At 40.1% G+C, this 16,770-nt stretch overlaps 1 protein-coding gene across 1 annotated transcript in view; it reads right to left on the bottom strand.

Moving 5' to 3' along the window:
• LOC126178791 (DDB1- and CUL4-associated factor 1) overlaps window positions 1-16,770 on the bottom strand; it is a 258,124-nt gene that overhangs the window by 188,587 nt on the left and 52,767 nt on the right. The window lies entirely within an intron of this gene.

Genomic DNA, 16,770 nt, shown 5'->3' with positions numbered 1-16,770 from the left:
AGGTGTCATGGGCCACACATTGTAAATCCCTCAAAAAGGGCGCGACCTGTCCCGAAACAAAGCTAAAAAAAAAGCTGGCAGCAGAGCATCTTCAAGGTACTTCAACATCATTTGTCAGCTGTAAGTATCTATTTTAATCTTGTGCTCCTTTACTTTGTTCGCATAAGTCTTTAGAACAGGGCTGATTTTTACACACCGGTCAACCGCATCCTTGTTTTCCAGCCAGCGCATGGAGCAAAACTTTTTAGAGAAGGGTGGATTTTCGGGTTTATTATTTCTTTCTGGTACATTCTTCAACACGGTATAAATCAATCTCAGAAAAGGTATAATGCCACAGTTAGTCTTTAAGGCTGCATTTTGAATCTCTGATGAATTGTATGAAGACCACAAGATCCCATCTCAATAAAAGTTGGTGCTCTGTCCCATGAATACTCTTCAGATCTAGACGCTAATCTTTCAATAATGTCCAACCGACATAGGCCCATCCAATGATACATGAAGCACGTTGGCAAGATTCAGATCACGTATTTCTATCTTAACATGACCGCACATATAGGCAGCAGTGGTACGGCCTAAAAATTCAGATGAAAAATAGTATATTTCAAGTTGTTTGTTAATTTTGAGCCAATATCTGAGAGCAATACCCATTTGCTGCAACTCTGCCACCTTGTTAAGGCTCTCATCAAATAAGATTACAAAAGGAATGACCCCTACAAGATCTTCGATAACAGTTTTCCTGCAGTGCGGAGCTAATCCATGATGATGCCTTGATGACACCTTGGTATCTTAGTCCATCCAAGCTGCATCTTACTAACTATATTATCATTAGGGAACATGACTGGAAACAAAGCAGTTTGATTTCCTGCAATACAAAAGGATGAATAATTTTCGACAGCCTGCAAAGCCCATTATTTCACACTTGTAACATCATCCTGAGTCATGTGCTTTGAAATATGACTGTCAGACAATGCAGCATTAGTGGCAGTGGCGGAGGTGATGCCGGACTGCAATAGCTGGGAGGACTATACATCACTTAACAGTCATAGAACTGCACTTACCAAGGACTGACAAAAAAGATGAATGTCCACTGCCTTCTTCACTGCTGTGACTGCCTTGAGCCTCAAATTACTGAAAGCGAAAGACTTGTTGCATATCGTGCAATATGCGTGGAATTTGATGTCTTGTGGGCCCTAATGCCCTCAAACCTTCAGTCATTAATCTTTTCAGCATTGAATTTCACCTTGCTTGGTTTCACCATGATACACTACTAGAACACTGCGAGAGTTGCCACTTGACTGAGGACAGAAAGTTGTTTTTGACAACACTCCTGCAACAATCAAAATTCGGTGCACCTTCAAAGGTGATATGCCACACAAAAAATGGATTTTCCCGACGAGCCATAGATATTTCTGGCTGATTCTTTGATTCCTGCAGCCCCTGCCTGTGTGTCTATGGAGGCTTGACCTTCAGACTGTAACCACAGAATGCGAGAATAAAATATTCACAGTGTCCCTCCATACCTCATAAACGGTCCGAGTTATCGAAACGATAATTTGGCAAATGAAATATTTGAGTATTTTTCTACGTGGTAAGCACATGGAATTTTCTTACCTCCTGCGTTATATGAGTAACTATAGCCTTTTGTAATAGAATGACGTTCAAATGGTTCAAATGGCTCTGAGCACTATGGGACTCAACTGCTGTGGTCATAAGTCCCCTAGAACTTAGAACTACTTAAACCTAACTAACCTAAGGACAGCACACACATCCATGCCCGAGGCAAGATTCGAACCTGCGACCGTAGCGGTCGTGCGGTTCCAGACTGTAGCGCCTTTAACCGCTCGGCCACTCCGGCCGGCAATAGAATGATGTAATTTTTTTAAATCTTCTATAGTTGCTGAAATGAAAATTAGTGTGGCTTTGCAACAAAATATGTTAAGAAATTACATGTTTGTTTTCATACCGACAATGTGATTTTTCATAAACTTCTGATCTGAACTGATGGCATTTAGCCATTTAATAAACCACCGTTTCACGATTCTGTCACAACTGCAAGTGCATTAGAATGATAGTGAAGTAACACTGTGTAAACTCCACTTTGTTTTGCCAAAGGAAGTAAATTTTAACAATTAAACAAGAGAAATGAAGCTGTTACTAGAAATTCGCCACTTCTGAATGAATGGTTTTCAAGAGACACCAAATTTTAGTTGCTACAAATATACTGAAGGGGCTGGAACAATAACCACGACGAAAAACACAGAATTATATTGTGAAATACTTTGTTTGTGAAAACTGACACATTAACATTACACAAAGAAGACTGTAAAAAATGGGGAGTACACAGAGATAGTTGAAAAATTTCTTGACCGTTTTCTGTCTGTGGTCCACAGTGTTGTTATAAAAACTAAGCTACAAAATTTGAAATGAAAGTTCAGAAAAAAATCCATTTGTAGCAACCATATCATCCGTAGCTGTTTTATAATAACTGAAAGTATTTTAAATCCATCTTTGCATCTATAGTACACAAAACAATAGTACCAAACAAGGAAATATCTAACAGACACTTGCAAGCAGACAGTATTTCTTAAGGTGAGCAAAAATCTTAAGTACTAAGATCAACATCTTTTGTAACAAACTGTTTTTAGATGGAGAAAGCAAGCCAAATGGTAAATGTATTTTACTAAGACTAATGATGTTATTTTATTTCAATAAAACTAAACACACTTGTTTACAAAAATACACATTTCCTTGGAGTCACAAGACAGATTTAAAATACCTTCACTGACCCCAGAAGAAAGTAGGCCTCTTGAAAGAAGTGTATAGGGCAAGGAAGAATTGTGTAAACCAACACTATAGGTGACTGTCAATAAAATGTTGATTCTACTATGCCCATTATTGTTAATTATAAACCAATGTGTTACGTCTATTACTTTTCAGGTATTGTTCGATTTTCCTTTCAAGAAACACACGATTACGAAGTGTACAAACCGCCAGTGACTGCCACAATTTTCTTCTTTGTATAGTGCATATTTCCAAATAAATAAACTTCTTTGGAAGTGCCAAAATGTACTAGAATAAATAAAATGCTTATAAAACGCCACACTATCCAATGTGCTTGTGGCGAGACAGTCACAGTTTCTCAAATCCATCACCTGTGGCCTCTGGCCTGCAGAGGAACACTGCAATCTTGGGTCCACAGATAAAACACAAAAATTCACCGTATTACACCACACACACACACACACACACACACACACACATACACACACACACACACACACATACACACACACACACACACAAACTGCAGCCAGATTGGTGAGATTAGATCCAACTGGCAGGGCTTGCACATTAGCAGGAAACGGCTGGCTTCAGATCAGAAGGCCGGATCCATTAGAGATACCTGCAGAAATAATTTGAGGTTTTAGTCCATCACGGAAATCCACTCATGTGGCCAGCTATTGACGAGTCACAGACGGCATGTTGATGAAATGAGATTGCGGTGATCAATCCATGCAACAGTAAGTTGTGTGAATACTCTGAGAATCAATAATAATGAGGATACGCAGCAACTCACAATAAAGATGATCAATAAACTGCAGACAGGCATGTAGAAAAGACAATCATATTCTCACAACTAAATTTTCGACCACAGCCTTTGTCAGAAAATGAAACCGCACACACATTCACACGATCTCAGTCACAACTCATGAACACATGACCACTGTCTCAGGCTGTTGCATCTACAGTCTCTGAAAATCATATCCAAACAAAACACTCCTCATGCCTTCTTGCCCTTCATCGGCAGCTGCTAGGCTAGTGGCAAAAAATGAATGGTCGCAGTACTGACTGCAAGCTGAGGGGAATGGTCAGGAGGGGAGAAGAAGTAGGAGTGAGTGAGTAGGGAACCAGCGCACATACTCAGCTACACTCAGACAGTGACGATGCATAGCATCTCAATAAACCAACCATTTCATCCACTGAGACAAAAATGAGGTTTTTCCAGCATTTTTTTTTTTTCACATTTCTTTCTGATTTTTCCCTGATACGTTTCAAATTCCAATTTTCAAGACTTGTGGCAACCCTGTAATTAAACTACAGAATTCCACAGTTTTTCACATGGTACTTTGTTTGTTAGGGCTAATCAAAGCAGGAAGACAGAAATGGTTTTTACATGTTGTGCAATCCCTACCTGAAAATTTTCCTGTCGCTTATCAACTAAATCTATAAAAATGAATGTTTCTTCATTTGCATCGTAAGCATTCCTGTATCACTTATCCAATTCGAATGCAACTTTGGCGAGTAGCTGTGCATATGCCTGTGAAGCCATATGTTTTAGTACACCCATTTTACAATTAGGTAGTATGCAAGACTTTTCAACAACTCTGTGTATTTGATATAGTTTAGCAGCAGTTTGCACATTTCTGGTGTATACATCTAATGGTCAACATGACAGACATTACAATGCACTGATAATTGATGATGTGGTGATTGTTATAGTTTGAAATAATTTAACTCACATGAGACAATTCTTCATCACATAGATGGTGATATTCAGTGAGTCTCAGAAACTTTAAGTTCATACAAAGGATTGCAATATTCAATTTTATTTTGGCAAAGAGAAGATGGATATCGTTCCAGTATCAAATTCAGAAATACACAAACGTGTAAAAGTAAATAGGAAACTCATTGTCATTCATACCAACTGATTTTTCATAAAAATGCTGAAAATAAACCTTGAAATGTCAACAACTGTTCTATCAATACATTGTCGATATGTATCAAAACCAGCTTCTCTACATTTGGTGTGCTCAAACATTATGGATTTCATTGTCAAGCATAATGTTTTTGAAGAGACACACTGTTGGAGGTATCCCATGGAATGGCAACAGAAGGATTGCCCCATGCACACAGTTTGATTTGGTTTATTGAAAAGTCACATCACATCAAATTGATCGAGTCATCTCAGCACATGTAGCAAATTTTGATGTAGTTCCACATTTGTTTGGAATCTATACCAAAAACATGATCCATGATCCACATGACTTACTCAACAACAATTCACCATGCATATCTGATTGGAAATACCTGAACAATACAGACTGACTTGGCGAGACTATCACTGGCAGTGGTGGGAATCTACTCCATCACTGATGATCAATTGAAGAAGGTGGCAAATTTATCACTTTAAAAGCACAAAACAATGACACTGAAGTCAATAACCATTGAGTTGTACTATATTCACAATTACTCTCGAAAATGTACAAAGCATACATCAATGTTGAGTATTGCAACTCAGTGAAATAGAGCAAGAACATTTCAATGACATGGCAGGTTTGGGAGCAGAAAATGCCAACAGCATCTATGACTGAAATCAAGCAATATAAACTGGAATGCTACATTAGGAACAATGAAGAAATACGGTAGGGGTGATCTGTATTTACTTTCTTAGGAGAAGAAAAACTTCTCAGCCAAGATCACAATAAAACAATGTATTGTGGATAATCGGTTTCAGTAAACTATGTTACCATCATCAGATCTTTGTACATGTTATTATAAACATCTTGGGCCAGATGTTTATAATAACCTGTACGAAGATCTGATGATGTAATATAGTTTACTGAAACCAGTTAACCACAATACAGTCTCTTGTTGCAATCTTGGCTAAGAAGTTTTTCTTCTCTTAAGGAAGAAATATGGCACATTATATCATTTCCAATCCAAGAATGACAACCAACAGTAGTTCATCTGGTAGCGCACTTTGAAAATGAGCAGCACATGTTCTTCAAAACAGACTGTATGTACAAGAGCATTGTCACCACTAACAACAATGTTAACTGCATTTTTATCATAGTTTGTGGATGATATGTCTGCTAAGAAAATACTTTCTTCTGACATGCCAACATACTACATGTGCAATGCGTCAGCAAACAAGATTCAACATTTCACATAAAGTAAAGTAGTTGCATGGACATCCCAATTTATATATGACACACCTCACACCTCAACAACGCAAAAGCTTGCCAAGAACTGAATCTTCCTGAAAACCATGCAAACTGGGACACTTCACTCACTAATGTATACACTACTGCTCAACCACCGCAAATACATGTGCTATTTGCAATCATACTGACCATGTGCTTGCCACCCAATCCAAAATATCTTTTGGAACAACACACAAGCTACACCAGAGAAGACATCCTACACTGTTTGCACACTATGAATCAAAACCCAGACATTCAATTTGCACTCAATGTGTATAATGAGGTACCTGGTTTCAATTGAGGCCACTGGTTCAGCTATCACTAACAAATATCACTGGTACAACTGACAACAACTGCATCAAATTAATGTGCAAATGACCTTTCTGAATGTGATTTACATTGATAAAAACACTCTGATGTTGACAAATTAGTTGTATCTTCTCTAATGAATCTTCAGAGAGTGGTTCCAGAACAGCACACAGCATATCACAAATTACGAAGCATTTACAAGCCAAAGGGGCAGATTGCACTTCCTACATGACCCACACACACAGCCAAAATTTTTCACTTATTTCGTCAACCATATGATCATAAAAAAGGTATTGCATTGACAATTGCATCAAGGGGAAGTGTGACAACTGTTTTGGATGATGGTCAAACAGCACATACAGCAAATATGGCACTGAAGTTGCCACTGAGTTGTAAATCACTGAGACACCAACAAGTATAACTTCAATAGAAGTTGTGGAATTGGTAAAGCCATGTCAGCACATTATATGGGATGAATGTGCTGTGGTGCACAAAAAAGCGCAGAACCACTTAATCACACAGAGAGGAAATTAACAGAGATTCAGTGGTGCACTCTGATGATTTTCAACAAAATCTACCAGTTATATTGTGTTCAACAGCTGCTGATGGCCTTAATGTTCATCTCACATAATCAGTTTTAGTCAACAGGTACAGAAATTGACTCTGAAGACCAGTCTGCATGTACCGCTATGACATGAAGTATCTTCTGTACATTGTTGGATATTGGGAAGGGGAAAATGGGAATTGAAATCAAGTAAACACCAGAAGGAAGAACGGAAATACTGTGTATACAAAAGCACTTCAATATGCAGTATTTAAATACAGTGTGTACGTAAAGTCTGGGAACACACTTAGTTATTTATTGCACAAGAACTAAACATTGTACAGATGTCATACATATTGCATAATGAAGAGAAACTCTGAAAGTTTTTTTTACAAACATTCGATATGGGAACCATGAGTGACACGGCAGACGTCAATACAGTAATCAAATTCTTGCCATACCCATCCCAGCATGGCATCGTCAACTGTGGTAGTCGCTTCCCGTATTCACTCCCAGAGCTCTGCTACATCACGTGTCTACATCTTTAATGTGTCCCCACACACTGTGGCGATATACACGAAAAAAAAAAAAAAAAAAAAAATTCAAGGTTTCTCTTCAAAATGACATATGTATGATATCTGTACAATGTTTGGTTCTTGTGCAATAAATAATTGAAAGTGTTCTCGGACTTTATGTACACCCTGTACAAACACTTTCTCTCTGTAAGTGGCATTGTAAGACATGCCGTGTACTTACTAGCTGTTAAATACAGAATGTGATTCTGAAAGCACAGCACAGACTGCTGCAGTAATCTAGCACGTAGCGTACATATCTCCCATAATACAGTGGTTCTCATTTAATTTTTTTAATCCTTCTTCACAGAAACAGACACCGCAACGAATCTTTAGTTGTAAGGCACAAAATTATTAGTACAATGTCAACAGAAGTTTGTAACTATAGTCCGATTAGACTTATTTGAGGGGTGACACCTTTCACTTGCCGCTACAGTGGTGCCACATCAGCTGCCGGCTACTGCTCACTTAGAGGTAACACACAAACAGGATGCATCACTTCACCAATGCTGTTACATGTAACGCGGAACAATGTTGCAAATGGCCCGCTGCGAATTATGACAGAAATGCCTGATGCTCTGTTAACATCCGATTTTATGTGACTAATGACTGAACTGTGGCAGATGACTTGTTTTGTAGCCTTGAATTTAAACCCGTGGACCCGTGGCCTAACCTAATCACAAACTTGTGCAATGTATATGAGACGACAGACAACAGCAGCAGAACTAAAATCAAGATCACTTTGTTCACACCGACTAAAGGTAGCCTCTACGAGCAAACGTAAGAGAGAAAAACATCAGTTCCAGCAATAAAAAACTAACTGTAATTTGTTGCTATCTTTTTACATGAACTACCGTGTTACCAACCAATGAGCATTGCTGGTTGGCACTTACTTACAGATTATAGGCGACACAGGCAAAGACTAAACAAAAAAGAATGGCAGGAAGAAAAATAAGAGAAAAAAAGTCAATACAATAATGAAAATGACATAGCAAAGTATTATATTTTAAAAATATATGTTTAAACCAATAAACTGTTTATTAATAATAATTTGTCTTTTGTTTCAATTTAAAAATAAAAAAGAATTTCCATTCATTTGATGACACAACAAGTTTACATGCTAACCGCTATGCTATGCATATGCTGCGTAAAGAAGTTATTTGTATGACTATGGTGGCCCAGTAACGTCAATGAACTGCAGCCTTCAAAAGTTCAGATTCATGTGATATCATGCAAAGCTTATCTAATGTAAGCCTATTTCTGTTATTATAATTACTGTACATGCAATGGTGAATCAGATCATGTGTGGAAGAATCCAGTAGTGTTTTGTCAGTGCCATGTTTGAAACATATGTATTTCAGCAACATATTGTGTGTGTGTGTGTGTGTGTGTGTGTGTGTGTGTGTGTGTGTGTGTGTGCGCGCGCGCGTGTGTTTATCGTGTGTGATGAACTACAAAACAAAAGGGCCAAATCTAGGATATGGGATCCAAACACATCAAGGCAGAAAGCCAGAGGAAGTGAACTGACTAAATGTTCTGGCAGCTTGGCAATGGTGAATGGTTCAGGCATGACATTGAGTGCTGTGGTTGGAGGAAACCAGCTCCGGTGCATGAAATGTAAACTATCAAGTCATTTTAATCTGACTATAGGTTAGAATGCTGACATATCTTACACATTTTTTTCTGTCAAAAGAAGTAACACAAGCTAGTGGCTAAAGTACATACGAAAATTATGCAGAAAATTAAGAAACTTTAACTTCTCTCCTGAAAGCCTACAAGAACGTCATGAGTAATGCAACTGTTTAGTAACTCCTTTTTGCAGATTAGCACAGAAATATTCACTGTTTCTTTTTAAATTCTGTATGGTTTTCTTTCTTTCGTGACAAGTAATCACAGCGCACCAAAGTAACCCATCTAAAACTACCAAATTAATCTTACACTTACCCTTTCAGACAATACTGTAACAATGCACTTAATAAATCATCAATATGCTTGCCAATTCGTCTGCAATAAGAAACAGTGTGCATATATGATAAGAGTGACTGTATATGCCAAGTGGTATGCTAGGCATTGGCAAAGAATGTATTCAGATCTTGAGTTTGGAAGTTCATGAGTGACTATTACTCAAAATGATCAACACTTAACAACAAATAACCTTAACACAGTATACCCAACATAAAAGCAGCTCTACATTCATAATACACACATTCAGTCATAGAAAAACATAACTCCAAATCAAATCTGAGAATACTTTTAAAAATTAAAATACATGTTGAAAGTGATCGCTCAGAACCTCTTCTGAAATCACATTCAAATTCACTTGATCCAGAATTGTAACACTCTTGCACATGTTTTCTTCCAGTTGGTCTAATATATTAGGGTTACTAAAAAAACTACTACTTTAAACATCCCAAAAGATAAAAATCACAGACAGACAAATACCATTAATAATGCAGGCACAAATCCTTCCTTTAACTGAGAGAAGTTCTTACAATTTTGAAGATAAATATCTATATTAACAGTTTTATTGAACAGATAATTTGATTACCTGAGACTGTACACCAAAATACTTTTTAACATTGTGAGGATGAATTTGATGCATAATGTGAGGGTGTACTGTGGACTAGTAGCAAATAGTTGGGCTAATCACAGGGCCAGAAATGTGAAACAAAGCAACTTCACCCTCTTTTCTTTACCCAGTGGAAGTAATGCCACAAAACATGAAATGTGTTAAAAATTTCAACTGTAAGGGCTTAAGTACAGAATCATAAGTAAGTTATATTTTTTTTTTTAGTAGCAACTGTCTGCAAAATGTTTGTAATTGTTAGAACTGAAGGCTAATGGTTATACTTAGAATTAGAGAGGAAGTGACTGGATTGCCATGCTCTTACCAATTTTTGAACACTACTTTTTGCAGGATTTCCAGAATTCAAAAATTCTTAACAATTTTTCTAGTCTTTTTAAATGAAGTTTACACTCTTCCATTCACAGGAAATCTGACATTTTAGTTGAATAACTCGGAGAACGAAGAAAGGACACACACAACACTTTGTCTTCTAACGTGGGCTGAAACCACCGGTTTTTGGTTACACTGGTTCTATTCATCTCTACTTTAGTCTAATAGTTGAAACCACTCAAAATAACTGGTTTCTGAAATGACCGATCATCAATTTTTTTATTGCTATTACTTCCAGTAATGTATGAAATCTTTGAACAATGACTGAAAAATTGTGATGCAAACGAAAGAGTAGGAAGCCACAATCAATATGGGGTTGAGGCTGCTGCAGGAAACGATGTCATTGTCTCCATCAAATACTCCAAATGTGATGGATATGGGCACAGCAACAGCAAGAGTGTAGGTTCACAAGTTGACGACTTCCCTACGTCATCACTTTAGGATGTTATGTATTTTTTCAGCCTAAAGTGACCACAGCATTACGAGTTCATCATTATCCCAAAGTTTATAGCACATCAATGAACTTACAGATTTATCAATCAAATTTACCTTCTCTTCCAAGGAACACAGTGGATATTTTCTCCTTATACATTGTTGCATGTTTGTTGTGCCTGGTCCCATTTTTAATTTTTTAAAAGCAAATGGAGAATTGTACTTATTGGTACTGCATTTCATAAAATACTTCCACTAACTAGGGATGGTAACATTATGTGATACAACCGATGTCCGAGGATGGCAGCAAGGAACTACTACGTAGACCAGGTGAGGAAAAGTCTCTTACACTGAATTTATGCACTTACCATCCATAGGCCACACAACTATGTTTGCCAGGAGTTCCAAGCAAATGATGTGAGAATGAGAAATATGTGGAGGAATAAGGGGATATACCATAAAGATACACCAACTGATAGCACAACAGTTGTGTCTGAGCAGCGGAGGTGCACGCATCACTGTCGAAACGCACTACCTGTGCTTGGTGAAAAGAAGAGCTGTGAAGCTGTGCTCTGACTGTGGCGTGATGCTAGCGCAAATTGTCATGCATTGTTTTTATGACACTGCAAAATTCTCGTGTTCTCGCGTCACAAAATGGGCAGAAACGGACAGAAGAAGAAGAAGAAGAAGAAGACAGATGTAGAGAAGAAGCCTTCTTGTGGGTTGTGGTGCCACCACAACCCAGCAGGAATGCAGATCGAAAGTGTGAAGAGCATCATGTACCTATCCCCCCTCTGTACATTCAGTGCAGTAGAGGGTCGTGGAAAGAGATATATGATGTTATAGGCAGCTGCTGCACCAAAGAAGTAGGCGTAGAGTCCCTTGACTCAGACGCCACCGTCCAACTGCAGGCAGCGAGTGCGGCCGACCACTGTGCACTGACTAGTGCTTTGGCCATCCACACTGTCAATCTGCCTACTGTGGAGAAGACATCCGCGCCGAAACAGTGCGAGAAGCAATCCAAGGCCCTGATCAGGGGGCTGCCTTGGATATGTGACGAGAAGGCGGTCCAGGAAGGACTGTCACATGCCGGATTCTGGGGTGCAACTACTAAGCTGCACAAGCGGATGAATAAGAGGCCACTGCTGTACACCAACGCAGTGGGAACTGCGACAGATTGCAGTGACATCTTCGGGTTAAGGAAGCTCTTAGGCTTTCCGTGACTACTGAAGCTCTCCCCCTAGGGTTGGACCCTAAGCCACAGTGCTTCAGGTGCCAAGCCAGAGGGCACGTGGCTAAATACTGCCACAACTCGTCACGGTGTGTAAAGTATGTCGGCACACACGACATCCACACCTGTGTCAGAAGAATAGAAGAGGCGCAAACTCATCCTCGCTGCGGCGGGTCACATGTGGCGAACTGGAGTGGCTGCCTAGCTTTCGCCAGCGACGGCTGCGCTGGAGACAAGGCGTACACTGAGAGGCAACAAAACGGCGCCGCAAGTTCCGCCGAACAAAGACGAAACCGGAAAGAGAGAAGAGTGCTTCCACTGCCCACAGGTAGCTGGAGTATCACACTAGTGAGAGTGGCACGAGGGACCGACCGCCGACGGTAGTACAGCAGGTGGCGCAAGTGCAGGAGATGCGTGCCATGCTGGCGGTCGCGGCAGAGGAGATGACTGCGGCCTTCAAAGTCGCCACGGACACGGATAGGGCAGCCTTTAAGGCACCCTGACCGCAGAGACGAAGGAGGCATGCAACCAGCTGTGGCAATTGCGCTCGCAGATGGCGCACGACATCCATGCGGACGCCGCAGGCGAAGAGAAGAAGCCAGCTGCCGCTCCCCTGATGGAGCAACCAGCAGAAGGACACACCACAGTAGACACACTGGACACACCGAAGAAGAAGATGGAATGCACCGCAACAACGCCGAAGTCCATAGACTCCGTGCAGCTCTGCTCTGACGAGTGGGCTACAGCGGTGATCAGGACACAAAGGGCATGGGCTACATCATCCGCAACACAGGGAAGACTCAGCCACGGCCCTCATTGAGCCTGTCAGCGCAGCCAACAAGTGAGGCGTGGTGCCGTTGTGTGATCACGCATTTCCAAGTGTTTGGCTTTGACACACTCCCACCAGACACCGATGGACAACCTAGGCCCTCCCCCGCGTCAAGTCACCACTGACACCGTGGCAGGGGCTCTCACAGCTCACACTGCAGCACATGGTGCTGCAGCACCGTCTAGGACTGATCTCTTATGACGAAACTTGGCATGACATGGTATCCGATTGCATGATACCTGCTTCTAACTTAACCCATCCTTGCATGACCTATCACAGTCAGCAAGACATCCGCTACTGCTCTTACTACCCGGCCTGACTAACGCGGAGGTTTTTTTTCCTTTGGTGCCTGCCCTGGCACGTTTTTCCCTCTGCCCTTAAAACCGCTACCCTTCGTTTGACTTTCAACCCAATCTATCCAGATGAGCACGTATAAATGGTTAACCTTAACCAAACATACGCAAACATTGCATTACCCACATCATGCGATAACTCACTTTAGTGAACACTAACCCTTATGCAGAGATGGCAGTAGACCTTCTGAGTTGGTCATCATGCCAGTGTGGATGTGAAAGGGTTCCAGCTCAGGGGGCAGGGGGAGGGGGGGGGGGGGGGGTGTCACCAATTCTGTTCATACATGTGCGTCCTACGTTTTCTCTGTACGCCGAATGAATCTAATACACAATGTCACAAGTGAGGCAGAGTATAATGTGCTGATCAACCGATGCCCAACTGCCCCACCCTGCCAAGCTCTCATGCTGCTCCTACTCATGTTGAGACATGCAACTGCATAATGAATAATTTTATTCAGAATTACTGAAACTGACAGAATATTACTTTGTAATTCCAGGCCATAATGCCAATGCTGAATGGGCATCCTGTTTCATTAATGCCCATTTGACAAAGGAAAGCAATAAATTGCAAATCAGCACAATAACAAAAACGCTTAAGTCTGATTGAAATGAAAGTTATTGAATATATCTTCACTTTCTGTGTCAGAAGATTTTACAACTGTTTACTTAGCTTACTGCAGAACTTTTAGTTTATTCTGAGATAAGATTATCTTAGGAAGAAGACAGCAAATTTGTAAGACTGCCAAATTATAAGGGCATTTAGTGACCATTTTTTAGGTTAAGCATGGTTAAGGTCAGTCTTGCAAGAAAACTAACTGTAACTGATTACTAATAAAGACTGAAAATACTCAACTGCCTATTTCTATTTACAGTAAATAATCCGCCCTTTAGGGCAAAAAGTCCGGCCAAATATAACACCGAGTCTGACTTTCTGTTTTTAGACCTGGCAACCCTGCGTGTCACACACCAACAGGCAAATTACTGTCTCTGCAATGCTGTACTGACTCTTATGTCATGTGTAGCTTTTAACTGTAGGCACTGGTATTAAAAGAATAATGCAATAAGAATAAGTTCTGCTGTAGAGAAGCACTATTACACACGCTTGTTCAGAGAAGCTGTAGAAATACAAAAACGCAAACAGTTTCAACAAGAAAGAGGAAAGCCTTAAGGTAAACGGATCCTGGCTTCCCTTACTGCAGCGAACGACCGTCGCAGGTAGCAACCCTGCGTGTCACACACCAGCAGGCAAATTACTGTCTCTGCAATGCTATACTGACTCTTATGTCATGTGTAGCTTTTAACTGTAGGCACTGGTATTAAAAGAATAATGCAATAAGAATAAGTTCTGGCTGTAGAAAAGCACTATCACACACGCTTGTTCAGAGAAGCTGTAGAAATACAAAAACACGCAAACAGTTTCAACAAGAAAGAGGAAAGCCTTAAGGTAAACGGATCCTGGCTTCCCGTACTGCAGCGAACGACCGTTGCAGGTAGCAAGAGGAGAACCGCACCGGAAATGACCGCGGAGAAGCCCTCGGATGTTGGCGCACCAGGTACATATAGTCTGCAGCCGCGAGCTCGGCTCCAGTTCACCACTGGCAATGGAGGGTGAAGCTTTGACAATGCCAGCCACTCATGCTGGCGAAACGTCAGAAAAATCATTAGATGAACACCGGCCGAAGAACCCAAGACAGAAGCCAATAGGCAGTTTGTCAACAAGTGGCCACGAAAGCCTTAACAATTTTGTAAAAGAATAATGTTGGTTAGTTACCCAAGTTATATTATAATTCAATATTTCCAAGCAATGGGAATTTTATGAATACACATCATTCACTTTAAACAGTTTTATGTAAAAACCCAATATTTTAGCATTGCTGCTGTCTCAAATTGATATTCCTATTATGTGTGTTATAATCAAGATCAAACAAATACAGAAAAAACGGTTATTCTGAGCTAAAACACTGGTATAAGTTATAATCAGTTGGTTTCTCCCATTCCTACATCAGCTCCAGACAATGGCACAGTGCAATAGTGAATAAACTTCTCCACCTCTTGTAGCAGAGCACTTTTTCTTTGGATGTTGCAGCAGGAACAGAGAGAAGTGTTCAAGAATGCACGCAAGCCAAAACATATTAAATATCTTTTTAAGAGCTGTCACTTACTTTCCTTTGATTGATGACGTCACAGTCTGATACATAGTCTGTCACGAGTTATGAGATCGGTTCACCTATCACTGTAATTGAAGCCATGCATCAAACCCAGTGGGCGTGTAAAATGAATAAGAATTACCGCTAAGCTGTTTATGTCATTTAGTAACTTGGTAAGATTATAGCTCTCTTCCAGCACCACTCATTGCAACAAAGCAAAGGGGTCCGAGAGAATGGTCAAGTGGCACAGCATAGGTGGACCGCGCAGGTAATAAAATTTGAGAAATGTGACCAGAAATTGCTTTTAAAGTATATTTACATACACGTATTGTGCATAACAGAGCATGCTTTAAGTACACAACAACACGGAACACCTCATTTGGTTTAGTCCTGTGCAAGACTGGTCATCACACCTCAAGACTGGTAATCACACCCCAACCTTCCAGCAACAATTGAAGCTGCGACAATTACCTATGAGCATTATGTGATCAGAAGATTGGGCAAGTGAGAACGTTACAAAGAATGCAGGCATAGCTTAATTACAACTCCACTCCCACAGACGCATAAATCAAGCGGGTATATTCTAATGAAAGCAATATCAGTTAGTGTCATATGTTATTTTTCCCACCTGACAATTGCGTTTGGGGGAAAAAAAAGGACAGAAATCAAATATATGCAGCAATTCAAGATGGTGTCAATTTCAACAATGGAAGTTTTGTAGAGATGTTATTATATTCCAGAATGGTACAGAGTATTTTATTTATGTCATGCAAAATTGTTATTATATTCCAGAATGGTACAGAGTATTTTAAGTCATGCAAAATTTTATTACTGTAAGCATCTTTGTATTACAAGCATGGTTTTTATTATTTCTTCAGTTCCCTTAAACCTGTTTCTCAGGATTAAATGCCATAACACACAATTTCTCTAGTGTCTGCTAAGTGAGAGACTATTAGAGAAACAAAGGAAAGGCAACCACTCACCTTTAGCACACTGATGTGTGGCACATATTCACTTATAACAGAACACAATATTAACTAAGTTTTGAAGCCCAGCTCTTCTTCTGGCAGAAAGTACATACATTCACACACAGAACCACAGGCACACAAACGCACACTACTGTGCCCATGGTGACACTGACTATTAGACAACAGTTGCCTGGGCTGATTGATGTGAATGTGTGTACCTTCTGCCAGAAGAACCACCACAGCTCAAAAGCTAGTTAATGCTGTATTCTGTTATGTGTGTCTATGTGCAACACATCAGTCTGCTAAAGGTGAGTGGCTGCCTTTAATTGGTTTTATGTACTGTTCTCTCCAGGAATTTTCATTAGTATTAGACAATTTATGGCATCACAGGGACAATAAGTTTCCTCCCAAACAAGTAATATAGAAATGCAAGACAGCAGAAAAA

Source organism: Schistocerca cancellata, chromosome 1 (genome assembly GCF_023864275.1).
Source record: "Schistocerca cancellata isolate TAMUIC-IGC-003103 chromosome 1, iqSchCanc2.1, whole genome shotgun sequence".
Classification (NCBI taxonomy): domain Eukaryota; kingdom Metazoa; phylum Arthropoda; class Insecta; order Orthoptera; family Acrididae; genus Schistocerca; species Schistocerca cancellata.
Note: the sequence above shows the minus strand (reverse complement) of the source record. Positions and strands in the feature narration are given on the sequence as shown.